At 46.6% G+C, this 18109-nt stretch overlaps 2 pseudogenes across 1 annotated transcript; one reads left to right on the top strand and one right to left on the bottom strand.

Annotated features, from left to right (window-relative positions):
• Positions 1 to 2904: 2904 nt before the first annotated feature.
• LOC149917648 (uncharacterized) lies at positions 2905 to 4475 on the bottom strand (annotated as a pseudogene).
• An 8276-nt stretch (positions 4476 to 12751) lies between these two features.
• LOC149917647 (rho GTPase-activating protein 32-like) lies at positions 12752 to 16373 on the top strand (annotated as a pseudogene). The gene is made up of 8 exons (XR_016467582.1): positions 12752 to 12805; positions 13481 to 13602; positions 14169 to 14246; positions 14557 to 14638; positions 15116 to 15259; positions 15541 to 15643; positions 15903 to 16035; positions 16293 to 16373. The product of XR_016467582.1 is annotated as a rho GTPase-activating protein 32-like (transcript).
• Positions 16374 to 18109: the final 1736 nt, after the last annotated feature.

Here is an 18109-nt window from a genome sequence, read left to right as displayed (position 1 = left end):
GCTCTTCTCTAGACACATTTAAGGCTTTCACTGTCCTTCCTGTAGTGAGGCACCCAGAACTGAACAAAGTACTCAAGGTGAGGACTCACCAGTGCTGAGCACAGGAGGATGATCGCTTCCCTGCTCCTGCTGGCTCCAGTTCTTTGCATTGCACTTCCAATCTAAACCGTTCCTTCTGCAGTAGCGCTTGCATCCTCAGTTAGGGCTGGAGCTCAAGAGGTCAACACAACAGAAAGAACACAACGTGCAACTGGAAGACATGACTCAAAGCTCACAAGAGTCAACTCTCTGACCTTGGGCACAACTCACCAACCAAGAGCCAGGCCTTGCCAACTTGGCAGATCTGAGCATGCCAGAGGGGATCAGATCACAAAGTGTCCATTTCAATTGCAGCTTCATCTAGGGAAGAAAACCTGCTAACAGGCATGAATGAATTCACTCACAAGCTGCACAATGAGTCTGTTCTTCATTAAAAAAACCACATGGATTCCTAATCCAAAAAGAGAACGGCAAGAGTTAATACCGATAGAAGAGGTTCCTGGTCCTCAGCCTCATCCTCTTACCCAACTTTCCTTGTCTCGTACTCTTCCCCAACTCCTGGGCGATGCCCACAGGCTTAAATTCAGACCTCAAATTCATAGGACTACTGTATAATCAATGAAAATTATATAAAGGAATTTTATATAATCAAATGATATTAAGATGTTATAATAATGAAATAAGCAAGAGAGTTAGGCACAGCAAGACAAAGAGAATAAATAGGATGCTTACCCGTGTCGTGGGCTCGCTCAGGAAAGACCAGTGGAGTGGATCTTCCGAAGAGAGAGAGATCCTTCCCCACTGGTAGATTGTTTTATATTGTATTATTTTGCATTCCGATATCATAGTTAGTAAAATAAGTTTACCTCCATAGATTGTTGCCGCTGTTTTTTTCCTTTTCCCCCTTCCTTCCCATTTTGTGGGGCCAGGCGGGGGGTGGGGAGGGCAGGGGCCTACCGCCCCCTGTCACGGGCATAAACTGATCTAGTTAATTCCATGACACTCGTCAAACCAGATTGTCTCAGTCGAAGGATGGTATGCTATCGCTCTCCACTTGCTCGGGTTGCCCTTGCTGGACCCATCTGTATACCAGGCATCTTCAGGGATAGGATATTTCCTCTCCTGAACGGGACTCTTCTCTGGTGGAGCGACCAGTATTTATTTTGGTGCATCACTGATATGTCAATGGGCCTGGGATCTTCTGAAGCCCTTCTTTTAATGGTGATGAAGACAGACTGCTCCTTTGGCTGAGGTAGGCGACCCATCATGCCACTGTTTGTGCTTGGGCCACCCCTGTCTTAGGAAGGTGGGTCAGATCTTTCACCCACCCCTGAATCGGCAGAGTGGTCTTCACTATAACTTCAGCCATCTGGGTTATTGGCTCTACTGCCTGTAATGCTGAATAGGCAGCCAATAACTGTTTTTCAATCATACTATATCTTTCTTCTGCTCCATGCCAGACCTGAGACCAAAAACCAATGGGGGTCCGAACAGAACTCTGGCATTGCCACAGGCCCCAACCAAAGCCATCTTGAGTAACGTGAACATCCAACTCGGCTGGGAGGGTAGGATCAAATATACCCAATGCCTGGGCTGGTTTAACTGCCAGTTGTGCTGGTTGGAAAGCATCCTGTTCTGTTCTCCCCCAGTCCCATAGCTGCCCCTTTTTTGTGAGTCTGTACAGCGGCCTTAGCAGCTGCGCTAGGTGAGGTATAAAGGAACGCCAGTAACCCAGTATACCTAGAAACTCTTGCAGCTGCTTCAATGTTGTAGGGACTGGGAACGCCTGAACCTTATCTATGACAGCACTGGATAGTACTTTGGTCTTTCCTGACCAAACCACCCCCAGGAATTTTACAGACAGGCCCGGACCTTGCACCTTTTGGGGATTTATAGCCCACCCTCTCTATTGTAAATAGGCGGTTAATGAATCCGCCGCCTGCCCTACTGCCTCCAGTGAGTCGGATGTCAGCAGGAGATCATCAATATAATGATACAGGTTAACATCATCAGGTTTTTTCCAATCAGCCAGGTCATGCGCCACTAGATTGTGACAGTATGTTGGTGAATCCATGTACCCCTGTGGCAGGACCTGAAAGGTCCACTGCCTGCCTCCCCACGTAAATGCAAACTGATCTTGCGATTCCTCAGCAATTGGGATACTGAAGAACACGTTTGCTAGATCTAGGACACAATGATAGGTTTTTATCTCCCTACTTAATGTATCCATTAGGGAGGCAATATTGGGTACGGCCACATGAATAGGCAGTGTGACCTTATTTAATTCTCTGTAATCTACTGTCATTCTCCACGTGCCATCCAACTTCTGCACTGGCCATATGGGGAATTATATGGGCTGTGTGCAGGTCTTACAATGCCCACTTTTTCTAATTCCTGCACCGTTCTCGATATTTCATCTTGCCCACATGGGAGTCTATACTGCCTTAATTAGTAATCCGGCACGGTTTCAGCAGGCAAATAGGCCCATGTTTCGCATGGCTTCTTAATATTGCCTGCACCGCCTGGATACTGATACATCTCTAAGTCTGAACTCTCCCACGGTTGTCTGGAGAGCCAGACCCCATAGAATGTCTATGCCCAAGATGTACTCCTGGACTGGGGCAATAGATACCTTATACTCCCGAGGTGGGAGACGCCCAATCCCCAGTTTCAACCATGTTTGGGTGACAGGAATAGTCTGTCCCCCAAAGCCACCAATCATCATTCTGCCCCCATCAAATTTGGTTGGATATCTGTAAATAATTGATGTTTCTGCTCCAGTGTCCACTAATGCCATAACTCTTTGAAGTCAAATAAATTGTTAGTTCTACATAGGGCCTCCAGTAGGGGGACTAACATCCCTCGTCACGCCATGAATTGAGCTATGTCCAATTCTTTTGCTTCCAGTGGCTCAGGCATTATAGCCCAAGACACCTGAAGCAGCTTTTTTTCCCTATTAGGAATAATGAAATCTTCTAAGTTCCATGTCGTTGTTGGCATTCTCTCTATAACCCTTACCCTTGGTTTCTTAGGGTAGGTCTGAAATGTTTGGTTGTCCTCTAGTTGTCTCCAAAGTTGGAGAAGGACATGGTTGGGCTGGCCATCAATCTTAGCAAATTGGACCCAGCCTGAATTAAATCATTAAACATTTGTTTTTGGGAGACCCTTCTGGGTCCCGATTGAGGAGCTCGAGTAGCCGGCATTTTGGTTTTAGTCACTGGCAAGACCTCGGCTTCTTCTAGTGTCCGAATGTTGCGCCTATTCCGCAGGCGTTCTGCTTCTCCTAGATCAGCCACTAACTGCGCAGCCTGCTGGACAACTGCTTCTGAGGCCACTAGGGGATTTAATATAGAGACCAGAGTGCCATACAGATGGGAGGGAGCTTGTTGTAAAATTAGGTCTCTCATCCCTGCTGAGAATTTGACCATATCAGGGCCATCAAATGTGTCTTCATAAATTGCTTCCCTTACACCTAGCTCACGGATATAATTTTGAAGGTCCTCCATGGAGGACCACATCCCTGTATGTAGAGGTATATCAGATTTATTGGGCCATACCATACGGCAGGCAGCCATTAGCCATTCTATTATAGAATGGTTTTCATCGTTATATTGATTATCTGCATATAACCTCTGCCTGACAGCAGGATGAACAGTCATAGTGGCCAACTTGGCTATTTCCGGGCCATTCATCAAAACATTTTCTGCCCCAGAATCCCACAGTCTTAATAACTAAGCTGGCACACTTTCTCTAGCTTTCTGCCTAAATCGCTGTACTAAGTCCATCAGTTCTGTTGCCGTGTACGGCCGGGCTGTTACGTGCAAGTGAGTCTGGGCGGGGAGCCACTGATCAGGCGGCACCCTGCCGGTCTGTCCTGTACTTCTTCTGTTTTTTGAGTTATAACAGGATGGACTTCTCGAATCTCTGATTTTGACAGATGCACTAGATCTGATTTAGATTTTCTATTTTCCTGATCAACACAGTCTGGTGATTCAGGAGCCTGGTCATTGTTTATTGAGATGTTATGAACTTGACCTATTGGAAGACATAGAATTGTTTTTTTTTCCTGTTAATATGCCAAGTTCCTGTTCTAACTTTTCAATACGATCTTTCAAAAGTTCATTTTCATTCACTGAAGTATTATTTCTCACTTCAGCATTGTTTAAAGCATTTAACAGTGGCCACGCCACTGTAGAAGCAGCTAATTGCCTCTCTCTTGTGACTAATATACCTTTGCCTAGTCCCTGAAAGTAATCTGCCATGCGATACCGGGAGATGTTTCCCACAACATGTAGGGGACCCCATTTTTCAATGATAACTACCAGATCATAATAAGGGAATCCAGCAAATCCTGGAATCTGACCTGGAGTCATTTTATCTAGGGGGGTAGTATTCTCCCCCTTGAACCATTTATAGAAATTCCAGAGAAATGACATGATGTAAATTTTAGTATATTCAGCTTGCCTGCCTGGCTCGCCAAGTGTATAATCAAAGAATATTAAGATAGTGTATAATCAAGGAAAATTGTATAAAGGAATATTGTATAATATTAAGATGTTATAATAATGAAACAAACAAGAGTTAAGCAACAGAAGACAAAGAGAATAGATAGGATGCTTACCCGTATTGTGGGCTTGCTCAGGAAACTCCAGTGGAGCAGATCTTCAGAAGAGAGATCTTTCTCCACTGGTAGTCAGCTCTTAAATGGGTCTAGGAGAGGTGGAGCCAGGCTCCACCCCTTCCAGCAGCTCAGCTGAATTGCCTTCACCTGCTGACTCATTGCTCGCCTCAGGTGATCAATCAGAGGTTCAGGCCGGGACTCAACAGTTCCCATACAAATATGCACTTACTTTTTGTGTCCATTCAATTTGAAGGGTACGTAGTCAGATGTCTCCTGTGGATAAGCGTTCAAAGGATTACACCAAAAACCTAGATAAAGATTAATGGTTGAGAAGACCTTGACTTCTGACCTTCTGATCCTTAATTACACATTTTCCACTCTATTTTATTAAAAAAACAGAGCTATCAAGTCAATACTAATACTAGAAAGAGATATGCAAGGTGAATTTTTAGTAATTTTTTGTATGCTTTCGTATGTATTTTCTCCACATCTAGATTCTCCATAAGAGAATGTTACTGGAATATTACTAGAGAGGAGGAAAAAAAAAAAGTATATTTAATCAGAATGTAAATGCTCTAATATCTCCTCACCAGGAATGGAGGTGTGGAGATGCTGTGTTGCAACTACTTATTTCCTCTAGAAAATGTATCAGAATAGAAGACTCAAGTAAACAGTTTGATTTTTTTTTAATGTGACTGGATAAAAGATCCATCTGGCAAATTGAATAACTCAGTGATAAAGGGACGTAGATATCTCACTGTTTCATGGAACCTTTCAGTTAAGCATCTGAGTGCTGTGTACAGAACTTGGAAATAGAAGTATTATAGAATCGTGGAATATCTTGATTTGGAAGGGACCACGAGGATCATGGAGTCCACCTCCTGGTTCCACACCGGACCTCCTGTGAGTCAAGCCCTGTGTCTGAGAGCATTGTGCAAATGCTCTTTGACCTTTGTCAGCTCAGTGCCAAACCACTGCCCTGGGGAGCCAGTGCCAAATTCCCTATATCTAGTTCATCCTACAGAATGATGCCATTTTCTTTATCTCAGTGAAAAGTATAGTAGTCAAAAAAGGACTGGATTTTTGTTCCAGTGCAGACCAAATTTTCTGCCTACCTTTAAGAAAAGCTCATCGTGTGTAGCTACAGTTACGTACAGATGTAGCTCCTCTGTTAAAATTTACACCTGGCAAAGAGAATTATCTCTAATCTTGAAGTGAGATATTTACTAATCTTGTATCATGAATGGCCTCCTGATTCTTCACGCCTGACAATTTTTAAATAATGAGAAATAAAAACACATATTTTTCCAAAACAGGTAGAGAGATCGACTTACAAACAACATTTTCATCTTGAATTAATCATACACTCACCAATCTCCCCCCCCCCCCCCTCCCCAAAAAAAGAGAAAAGCCACATTCTTACTTTTACAGTATTTGTAATTCTGTTGTGACAAATCAAGATTCTCTCATCATGAAATAATGACCAAATTCTCTTTTCATATCTAAACATACAAATATTAAAGGCAATAATGCCATTCAAGAATACATTACAAGCTCAAACACTGCTTTGGCTATAAAGCTGAAGGTAATAAGGAATTTTATTAAGGAGTTAGAAGAAAACATATAAGTGTAGATTTAAAAGCATCCTGTATTATTCTTCGAGTTTGATATAGTGTAATCCAACCCACAGTACTTGTAACAGACATTTTATAAAATTCTTTGCAATATAGGCATGTATTAAGATAAATGTTGCAAGTTCTAATATGTACATGACCTTTTCAAACTGTTCCTTACTTCTACATGTCTCTATTAGTGGTTCTTCTAACAGGAATGATCACATGATTAATTAACCTGTGACCTTAAGTTTGGAATTAAATGCATACAGTGGAAGTAAGAGCTGTTGGTTATTTTGCTCTTTCATTGTTGAACAGCCTAGGTGTTCTGTTTTGGAGGGTGGATAGTGATGGGACAAGTGGGGAATGGTTTTAAACTGAGCCAGGGCAGGTTTGGGTTGGATGTTAGGAGGAAGTTTTTCAGCCAGAGGGTGGTGAGGCACTGGAACAGGTTGCCCAAGGAGGCTGTGGATGCCCCATCCCTACAGGCATCCAAGGCCAGGCTGGATGTGGCTCTGGGCAGCCTGGGCTGCTGGTTGGCAGGTTAGAAAGCCAACATGACTTTATTGCAGTACTGGGTGCATGGGGGATCACTGCTCCTAGCATGCACACAGAAGAGCTAGAGCACACAGGTGATATACATTCCACTTGTGAACATTCCTGCAATTTCAGAAAGTGTGTGCCTGTTCCAATGACTGTTGTACAGATTAAAAACTGATTACAGATGATCTGTTTTTGTATGGGGTTCTTGCAAACCGTCTTCAGTGTTTGTGTGATTCCTCTGGGAGTTGCTCTCCAGCCTAAAGGTGATGTCCTAAGTGGACCAGATCCCGTTTGTGTCAAGAAATGGTTTACAAAAGATCAGCTGCTGGTCAAGTTTCTAATATCACCTTGGCCTTGCTCCAGTGTCTGTGTCATCAGCCCCAGCACATACGGTGCACCTCTCCAAGGCTTGTGGAACACTGAGACTCTGCACTTGGGCTCCAGACATCTTGCTTCTGTAGTAAAAACAACCTTCCCTAGACAGAACATCGCTGTCCTGAAAGCTCTGAATTAAGTGCTGAAGACCGAATTAATTGCCAGGTATCAATCTAACACCTAACTTGTTTGCCAGAGGAGATGAGTGCTATGCTACCAATCATTTCACTAATTCTGAGTAACTTTCTATTTGCCTTTATCCAGGTCTGATGTAATAATCGTATTATCAGGAATGTCTGTCTGGAATTATTGTGAGGGTCTGAGATTTTCTTTCTTTCTGGAGGGACTAGTGAAATGAAAATTCAGAAGTTTAAGGAATAAACACAATTAATAGGCATTTCTGCTCAGAGTGGAGTCACTTCTTGTATTCAGAATCACAGATTCATAGAATTTTGTAATTTGTATTTATGAACCTTAATTTCACAACACCAAGAGGTTATTCTAGCTTGGATATCTTGCAAAGTTTGTATATAACTAAATTACTGTAATCATAAATGTCTAGAAGCATGGAGATGGAGAAATTAATCTTCTTGTAATTCTCTGTACTGTACCCCCATGGTTGTCAACACCGAATGCAATACTGAAATTTCAATTGAAAAACTGAAAGCTGTTCTTAACTTTTGTCTCTACATTGTGCTTCACTGAGGCTGAGAAAGGAGGATCTGGGTTTTAAAATATCTTGTTGGTTTGGGTTATTCTTTATGCAGCTGCTGTGTCAGCTCATGATGATGTAGTAGGACCTGTAGTTACCCTTGCTATCTGTAAATCAAACCTGTCAGATTCCTACTGCTAGCTCTAACAAGTTAAAAACAGAGCTTACTGAGGAAATTACTGGATGTTGAATCCACAAATTGCCATCGTGTCTTTAAAGGTTATTTTAGGCAAACAATTTTCAGGCCACTCATCAAATTTTTAGGGGAAAAAAAAAAAAAAAAAAAAGCCATCTAAATTTGTTATTCAAATCACACTAAGGATCAATAAATCCAAATGCTTCTAGCATAACCACGATTATAGGCAGTGTTTAGAAAAGCTCCTACAGGAAAACCATGAACACAAGGCTAAAAAGAGACTAAGTGATGTACTCTGCAGGAATACTCATGGAAGTATTCACAATGCAGGAGCCTGATCTGATTACAGATGTTGTGCTTTAAGTACCCCTTATCATATCTTTTTTTTTTCACTATTCTTAGAAAAATTTCCTAAACTCAGGGTATCACCTAGCAATAAGAAAGAACTCTTACATTGTTCTTATACGTCTAAAGATCTAACATTTTTGGAGGGCAATGGTTGTTGATTGGAGATTTCTGTGACCTCCCTTCCAACAAGTGTCATATTTTCCTTCTTTGTAAGCATTAGTTAAGTACAGAACTAGTCAGGTCCAGTGTCACTGGGATTTGGGTAAGGAATATTGGAAATTGACAAGAAATGCAGGCCTGAATTTCTGCCTAGGCTAAAAATTTGGGAGTTACAAGTTCTCATCTTCTTACAGACCCTGAAAATGCTTGCTTTTGATGTGTCTTGATCTCATTTGAATGATTTAGAATTGGATTAATCTTAATGAAAAGTTATGTCATTTTGGACTTTCCCTACCTTTATTTTCCAGAAACAGTTAAACAAGAATCATACCAAGTGCTCTGGTAAAACAGAGCCATCACTGCACACTGGTACAGCAGTGGCATCAGAAGAATGCTTTGGCATACGTGGGTATGTTAATTAGATGGGAGATGAGCTCTCAGGAATTTTTTCCTACCATCAGTACTCTCAACTGGGAGAAAGACTTGGAAAAAACTTAATAAGAAAATACAATAAGTCTGTGCCATGTAAAACCTCCAAAATACAGAAGAGCATGATTTAATATTTTTTTTATAGTATAGACAGTGTGTTTCAGAATTGTTTACATAGCAGGAAGTTCCACACCGATATGAGAAGGAACTTCTTCACGGTGAGCATGGAACAGGCTGCCCAGGGAGGCTGTGGGTTCTCCTTCTCTGGAGATGTTCCAGACCCGCCTGGATGCCCAGCTGTGCAGCCTGCTGTAGGGAGCCCGTTGTGCAGGGGTTGGACTCAGTGATCTCTGCAGGTCCCTTCCAAGCCCAGTTCTGTGATTCTGTGGTTTTAATTGTTTCTTCTTGCAGCAGTGCAGTGTTTCAGAAGAGAGAAAAGCACGGTGGGCACAAACTGGATTTCTGTGGTTGGTAAAGCTGTGCTGAGAACTGGGCTGACTGTTGCACCTGGAAATGTGTGCAAAGTCTACAGACACAGAGGAATCACTTTTCCCTGCAGGTTGAGCTTGTCTAAGTTAGGTCACTGCTTGGTGAGCTTCTGCTTTAAAGGATCAAGCTGTATAAGAAAGGTAGTTTAAAAAGCAAGCCTGCCAGTTCATTTTTACCTAAGTGATTTTTTAGCAAGGAAAGGTTTGAGATGCTGTTTGCTAATGGAAGATGGAGAGAGGAAAAGCAAGTCAAAAGCGTGCTGTGCATAGCCACCACATGGCATCTGCACCTTTTCCCCCTGCACAAAGGAGGAGCAGCTCAGCAAGCTTGGCCTGGGCCATGGAAGGGAGCAGGCAAACATCTGGACTGACCCCAAATGAGCTGGTTCTGCAGGTTGGGTGTCTTCTGCTGCTTGTCTCACATCCTGTTGCTCAGTGGTAGATTTGTTCATGTTCAGTGCTAACAGGAAACTCGCACAGCATTTTTGTTTCAGCTGTCCCAGCGCTTTGATCCCTTGCTGCTTGGATGGGGCGTTTGAAGAATGATGCCTGTGCTGATGTCCAGCCAGGCTCTGGGGATGAGTCTCCACACCAGGGTACGTCTGACAGGACTGAGGGTTGGGGATCGGGCCAGGTCGAGTCCAGTGTGCTTTGCTCTTGTTCTTAGTGCTTGTTTTTGCTCAGGAGGGCAGGAGGTGAACCTCATGAACCAATGTCTGCAGATGGGGTTTGCAGAGAAAGAGGTCCTGCAGGCCTTGTGTGACAGCCACGGAGCTGCAGCAAGGCTGCATCAGTGTAAAACATCAGAAATCCATGGAGGTGTGAAGGTGAGCTGTGGGCTCCAGTATCGCAGGAAGGGATGTGCATGCTTGGGGTTTGGTTGCTTCTGTGTGTGTTAAGTGACTGTGATACCACTGCTGGGCCAGTTTGCGTGTATGGAACAAGTGTGACATCCTTTCTGATGGAGTCCTGTCAAAGGAGTTCCATGGATTTGAAATCCAACTATCAGCTTGTGGGCATCATCCAGGAGTTGGGGTAGGGGATGAGGCAAGGGAAGTTGGGGTAAGAAAGTGATAAAGCAGTCTGGCAGTAGTTCTGTGTTTCTCCCATCTCCTCCTTTATTTCCTTACAGGTGAAATAGATCGGTGCTGTAACATGCCCTTGAATTTAAAAAAAAGAAAAAAAAAGGACTCTAGTGTGGAGCACTGCAAGGTACGCTGCTGGGAGGAAGTGTCCATCTGCCTGAGGGTAGGAAGGCCCTGCAGAGGGATGCACTGAGGCCAGTTGTACGAGGCTCAACAAGAGCAAGCACCAGGTCCTGCGCTTTGGTCATGACAACCCCGTGCCAGCTTCTCCAGGATTTGGCTGAGGTAGAATTCCAAGCACCCACTGATTCTAGAATGTTGGGGTGGGCTGTTGGAATATTCTGGTCTTGTGATGTGGACTTGCCTCCCCACCTTGTCTGTCATGGTGGAGCAGCCTGGTGGCCCTCAGTGATGTTATAAGCGGCCAGAATGAGGGGAGGAGCGGTGCGTGCTGCATCCCTTCATTGGAGCGCTGGAGCTCTGACTGAGCAGCTCGCTTGTTGCACTTGTGCACCGACTGAGTACCTTTGTCTTCACATCGTCCTGTGCAACACCTTGTAGGTAAGCTGAAACAGTGTGGGAGAGACGGGGGGACAGTGAGTGTTGAGAACTGCTGGCTGGCGGAGCTCATAGGATCATATTATCTCCATTAGAGCAGCAGTGGCCAGCAGGGACAGGGAGGTGATTGTGCCCCTCTACTCTGCTCTTGTGAGGCCCTATCTGCAGTACTGTGTCCAGGTCTGGAGCCCCCAGTACAAGAAAGAAAGAGAGCTGTTGGAGAGGGTCCAGAGGAAAGCCACAAAGATGACCAGGGGACTGGAGCACCTCCCCTACAAGGACAGGATGAGGGAGCTGGGCTTGTTCAGCCTGGAGAAAAGAAGGCTGCGGGGTGAATCATTGCAGCCTTCAATACCTAAAGGGAGCCTACAAACAGGAGGGGAATCAACTCTTTGAAAGGATAGATATCAGTAGGACAAGGGGAAATGGTTGGAAGTTGAGGGAGGGCAGATTTAGGTTGGATGTCAGGGGGAAATTCTTTACAGAGAGAGTGGTGAGGTGCTGGAACAGCTGCCCAGAGAGGCTGTGGATGCCCCATCCATCCCTGGAGGTGTTCAAGACCAGGTTGGATGGGGCCCTGGGCAGCCTGGTCTAGTATTAAATGGGGAGGTTGGTGGCCCTGCATGTGGCAGGGGGGTAGGAGATTCATGATCCTTGAGGTCCCTTCCGGCCCTGGCCATTCTGTGATTCTCTGATATTGCTTACTCTTCACCATCAGGTGTAATTTTCGCCCAATAAATGCATTCTGAAGCGATCCATAAATGAGGCATTTGTCCCATGGCTTTTCCCTCATTGTCTTTGCTAAATTGTGGAAGCTCACTGACCCGCTCTTTCTCTCTCCTCTCTCCACCCTCTGCCTGCTTCCCTGGTGCAGCTTTTGCTCGTGGAAGATCAGAGCAAAGTGACAAGGAACGGCTGCGGATTCAAGGCATTTGTCTACCTCATTCTGATCTCTTGCCAGGTACCTGCCATGGTTTGTCCCCCACATGCTTTAGCAGCCCGTAACGCCCCACGTTTAGTAACACAGCCTCACCCAGCCTTGATGGGACGCTGGTCACGTGTGGGTTTTTTCCACTTGCTCTCCAGCTCAGCCCTCAGAAGGATGCTGTCTGTGGTGCTGTGACCAGCTGGTCTTAACGAAACCAATCCCTTAGGCAAAGAGTCCTAGCCCCAGCTTGTGCAGAGCTGCACAGCATCAGCCAGGGACACCAGCAGGCGTGCTTCGGCTGTGTGAGTGTGCCTGACAGCTGTGGGGACACAGCAGAGATGCAAGCAGAGGAAATCCATGTGCAAGGCTGGGCAGGTGCTGGTGGTGAGGCTGCTGGGAGATGAGGGCTGTGGAGCAGATCCACCCCAGCAGTGACAACTCTCACTGCCCTGCTACTGTGCTGTCAGAGAGCTCTGGGCAAATGCATGTGCTGCTTTGTGCCAGAGTCCCCACCTGCTAGCAGAGGGATAGCGACTTGTGAAGATGCTGCGTAATAGGCTGCCACGTTTGAATTGACGGAACAAAGTGGTTGCTTCTAGAACACCTGCCAGTGGGTAACTGAGGGTAGTTCTGAAGAAGTCTCTCAATAGTGTGGTGTGTGAACAGAGAAAATAAAAGTGTGTTTCTTTTCAGTTCCAGCTTGTCACACCCACGCTGATGGCCGTGGCGTGCAGCAAGATCAGCTGTGGGCCTGACCTGGCATGGGCAGAGGTAGAGTATGAAGCTCTGATTGGTCTTTGTTCCCTGACTGGAGCCAGCAGAGTGAGCCACAGATGTGCTCTCCTGCTTTTAAGGAGAGGCCGAATCCTTGCGGCTCCTTATGCTCCTCTTTGGCAAGACAGTAGTGCAAGTGTGGCAAGTTTATAAAACTACCAGAGCCATCTCGGTTGTGGTGTTTGTCCTCTACTGATTTTTCCCTTGAAATAGCTGCAGAAACAACAAACATTTCTGCTCCTGTTTGGCCTCACTGTTGGTTGAACTGCTCAAGAGAGCTGCTTTGTGCTTGCAATGGCACTGTTTGCACCCTGTAACTGCAGCCGTAGCTTTCATTTCCCTCTTCACGGTCTCCTAGCATCTTAAGCAGTCAACCTTCCTGGACAAAGAGTGCAGGAAAGGATGGGGCAAAATGGACAAGGCCACCTGTCTGCCTCAGTGCCATTGCTGATTAGTCTGGGTGGGGAGAGATGCATCTTTGCATTGCCTGGCTTGTGCCTGCTGCACACCAGGAAGAGACACAGCTGTTATTAGACTTGCAGTTCCTTCTTATGTGCCCATGATAAGGACCAAGTGCATTTCCTGCAGCTTCCTCTGCAGATGTGCTCCTCATCTTGAAATCCTCCCTGTTTGTTCTCAGCTCCTCACCGTGGCCTGTGCTCTCTGTTTCAGACTGAGAACTAGGGAAAGCCCCTGCTGGTCCATGAGGAGTCAGCTGTGAATATTCCAGCTGTTGCTGCTGCCCATGTTGTTAAGAGATACGTTGCCAGGCAGCGGATGAACTCTCCTTTGAGGTAAGCAGTTAAAGGCGTTCCTTGTCCTGTACAGAAGAGTATAAGGTGTGAATGCATAAGGAATATTCTCAGACACCTTCAGAATGCTTTGTGAGACGAAGCTCAAAAGATTCAGTTCCAGATTAGACTTGCACTGGGTTGGATGCAGGGAGGAGTTCAGCCATCTCTAAAATATGGCTTTATTTGGCTTCTGAATCTTCTGATCAAACAGATACTGCCCAGTATTGTAGCCTAGTGCCTGAGCAACAGCAGACCAGTGTATGGAGTGTGTAGATCTGTTCAGGAAGCCCTGCCACCTTATGTGTGCGGTTTAATTGGAACTCTTCCATACCCTGCTGCTGTTGAGAACCATTTCCTACTGCACACCTGTATTCTGTATGTTGTGTAACGTAGTGACTCTTCTACCTCCAAGTTCAGTTGTACAACGGCAAATGCCTTCAGAGCTGCACTGGTGCAATTGCTCTCAAGCTCGGCGATGTTTGGCAGTGCAGAAGAATGCGGTCATTTGAGCTGTGCTTTCCTCCCAGCCGTGCTGAAGCTGGGATTGACGTTGCAATCTCTTGCAGGTGGGAGACATTGTGTGTGTCATTGACATGCCACCAAAGGAGCTGACCCCCTGGTGGAGAGGCAAGCACGGCTTTCAGGTAGGCACAAGCTTCAGACTGGAGAGTGCAACTTAAGTGAAGGCAGGAAACTCAGCTTAGAGCTGCTCTGCCTGCACAGGATGCCTAACGGACGTAAACGGTTTCCCTATGTCAGTGTCAGAGGACCTTGCCTTTGGCTGCAAATGTTGAAAAATTATTACCTTTATGCAGGCCATATTCTGTTGGATAGTTTTACAGAGTGTCAGGCAAGCACGTTCCAAGGGAAATGTTACGTGGCTTTTGGTTTAACAGTTCAGACCTGAGAAATGCAGCATGCAATAGTTGGCCTCTCTTTTTGTTCTTGTTACAGGTTGGATTTTTCCCAGGGGAGTGTGTGGAACTCATTAATAAGAATGTTCCTGAGGCTCTCATCAATTCAGTGCCAAAGCCAGGTACGGATGTTACATTTGATGGTGTGGGGAAGAAAAATAAGGTTTTTTGGGAGTGTGTTCCATATTTAATACCTCCTTTATCCATCCCACATTGTCCTCTGTGTTGATGATCCTTCATGCACACCACGGGGCAGAGATTTGGCCCAATCCTCATGTGTTTATGACTGGAATTGGGGGAATTATAGGATCTTCATAGACTGGCTTGGGATGGAAGGGAGCTGAAGGATCATTAAGCTTTCACTTCCCTGTATCAGGCTGCGCTGCCAGCCTCCACATTTAATGTCAGATTAGACCAGGCTGCCCAGAGCCCCATCCCACCTGGCCTTGGGCTCCTCCAGGCATGGGGAACATCCCTTTTTGTATATACTTGTTAGTAATGTTCTTCCGTTTTAACATGCTCTGTAGAATGTGCTGTGCTCGGCCTCGTCCAACTGAGCCAAACCTGAAATGACCTGGTTTCTTCCTTTTGTTGTGCAGTGCCCAAGAAACGCAGCAAGATCCTTACCTTCCTTCATTCCTTGGTGAAGGCCTGCCCAAAGAAACCGACCGAGCGGGAGGTGGAGAAGGAAAGGGTGTTTGGCTGTGACCTGGGAGAGCATTTTCTCCACTCTGGTCGTGACAGTAAGGGACAGCCCATTCCTGAGATCTTCCTCTCTTGGGCATCTGAAGAAGATGAAAGGGAGATCATATCTAGCAGGGGGCAGGTTGATAGCAGTGGAGACACGTGTAATGGGAGTTGATGGCTGAAGGATAAAGTGAGGCGAATGCTCCTAAGAGACAAGGACATTTGTATTTGCTTCAACCAAGCCTGGCTGGACTTAGTGGATGGGATGTGATGGGAGCACAGCCTGAACCAGGACTTGAATGAGGAGCTCAAGTAACCGTTGGCACGTGTTCTTTAGTCCCCCAGGTCCTCCAGAGCTGCGCCGAGTTCATTGAGCAGCGCGGCGTGGTGCAGGGGATATACCAGCTGTCCGGCACCGCATCCAACATCCAGAGACTGTGGTAAGAGCGCTGTGACTGACACAGCGGTCAGTAGGGGCGCGTGCCCTGTTGCAGGCATTGAGGCCTGTGGGAAATGCCTTAGCAAAAAGAAAAGTTCTCCTTTGGGAAACATCTCATCCAGCACGGCTCACGTGGCACTGGTGACCGAGTGTTTGTTTTCTCCTGTATATCAGGAAGCCTTTCCCATTCTTGATGGCATTTGGCATGGCTTTTTACTTGCTTTCCTCTTTCTCAACCATTTTTGTGTTCTTCTCTCCAGCCATGAATTTGAGTCTGAGAAGATTTCTGAGCTAACCGTCCATGACACTCACAGCACGAGCTCCCTCTGCAAGATGTACTTCAGGGAGCTCCCAAACCCTCTGCTCACTGACGAGCTGTATGACAAGTTCTCGGTAAGCACAAGGCAACATCTTTCCTCTACCTCTTCCCTGGGCCTCCTGGCAGATGGCTGCAGCAGTGCCCCAGCTCTGAGGTCCTTTTTCTGTTAGCCCCATGAGGTTTACTCGCATGTCTATGCCACATCCTGCATCATACTGATGCCACTTCTGGTGGTGCCAGGAGGTGGTTGTTTCCATATATCACAATGTTTGTGAGAATTCCTGCTTTGTTTTTTTTTTTTTTTTTTTTGCTATTCCCCAACTATTTACAGAACGGGAATGGGATCAGTAGCAAAGTGTACTTGGAGATGAATGGCCACTGCGAGGAGCTGAGCTGCCCAACCAGGCTGTAAATCAGCCTGGTGCTTGGACTCCTTGGCCTTGGTGGCACCAGCTGCATGCCGCTAGATTCCCCAGATGCCTCTTGGAAGGCATCAAATGTGCCTCATGGTGCTGACCAACAGCGCGCTGTCCCCATAGTTCCCGACCCTGCGGCAAGTATCTAGCCTGATTTGTGTCTCAATCCCTTTCCGCACTATTCCAGGATGCTGTTGGTGCCACTACAGATGAGGAGTGGCTGGTCAGAATGCAGGACGTCATCCAGCAGCTGCCCGCTCATCACTACAGGTCAGTGCTGCCCTCAGTCTGCTGAGCTCAGCCCTGCCGCATTTCAGAGGGCAACGGTGCGATTCCAGGCTTTGTATGAAGCTAGAAACGTGATGCCTGTGTATGCTGAAGCGGTTTAGGCTACATGGGGTTAATTTATGGGGTCGGTTCCTGGGCACGGGGGCTGCACGCTTGGTGCAGCTGATGGCTGTGGCTGTGCTGGGGCTTGGTGCTGCAGCGTGGCACTTAGTCAAGTTGTATCTACTTCATCTTCAGTGACAGTAGCAATAACAACTAGCATGAATCACAGAATCACAGAATTGCCAGGGTTGGAAGGGACCTCAAGGATCATGAATCTCCAACCCCCCCACCACAGGCAGGGCCACCAACCATTCCACCTAATGCTAGACCAGACTGCCCAGGGCCCCATCCAATCTGGCCTTGACCACCTCCAGGGATGGATGGGGCATCCACAACCTCCCTGGGCAGCCTATTCCAGTACCTCACCACTCTCTCCGTAAAGAATTTCCCCCTGACGTCCAACCTAAATCTCCCTTCCCTCAACTTCAAACCATTTCCCCTTGTCCTGCTGTCACCCTTTCAAAGAGTTGATTTCCCTCCTGTTTGTAGGCTCCCTTTAGGTAATGAGGGAGTTTCTTTAGGTTCTTTTCTCCAGGCTGAACAAGCCCAGCTCCTTCAGCCTGTCCTCATAGGGGAGGTGCTCCAGTCCCATGGTCATCTTTGTGGCTTTCCTCTGGACCCTCTCCAACAGCTCTCTTTCTTTCTTGTACTGGGGGCTCCAGACCTGCATGCAGTATTCCAGATGGGGCCTCACAAGAGCAGAGTAGAGGGGAACAATCACCTCTCTGTCCCTGCTGGCCACCCCTCTTCTGATGGAGCCCAGGATCCCATTTGCCTTCCGAGCCGCAAGGGCACACTGCTGGCTCATGTTAAGTTTTTCATCCATCAAGACCCCCAGGTCCTTCTCCACAGGGCTGCTCTCAAGGACCTCTCCTTCCAGTCTGTAGGGATGCCTGGGGTTCCTCCGGCCCAAGTGCAAAACTCTGCACTTTGCCGTGTTGAACCTCATCAGGTTCACCCGGGCCCACCTTTCTAGCCTCTCGAGGTCCCTCTGAATGGCATCCCGTCCTTCAACCGTGTCAACCGCACCATTCAGCTTGGTGTCGTAATAGAACAGGCTGGTGGTATTAGCCTTCCTCCGGGGTGCAGGCATTGCCAACCAGCAGGCACACTAATACTATTAGATAGCCTTAACGGGGTATGCCTGATCAGGCCCGCCCTGCTGCCGGTAGTGCTGGCACTGCCCCCGCACCGTTGCCGGGTCGTTAACAGGAGCCCCCGCACTTATCACTCACCCTGGCAATAACAACCGTCCTTGCTGGGGAGTTCCGTGCAGGAGTGGCTTACTGATTCTCCTCGACAAATAAGCCCAGGTGTTTCCCACACACCTTCTCTGGTGGAC

This window comes from Phasianus colchicus, chromosome 6, assembly GCF_987193195.1.
Source record: "Phasianus colchicus chromosome 6, bPhaCol1.hap1.1, whole genome shotgun sequence".
Taxonomy (NCBI): Eukaryota; Metazoa; Chordata; class Aves; order Galliformes; family Phasianidae; genus Phasianus; species Phasianus colchicus.
This window is presented reverse-complemented; position numbering and strand designations above follow the sequence as displayed.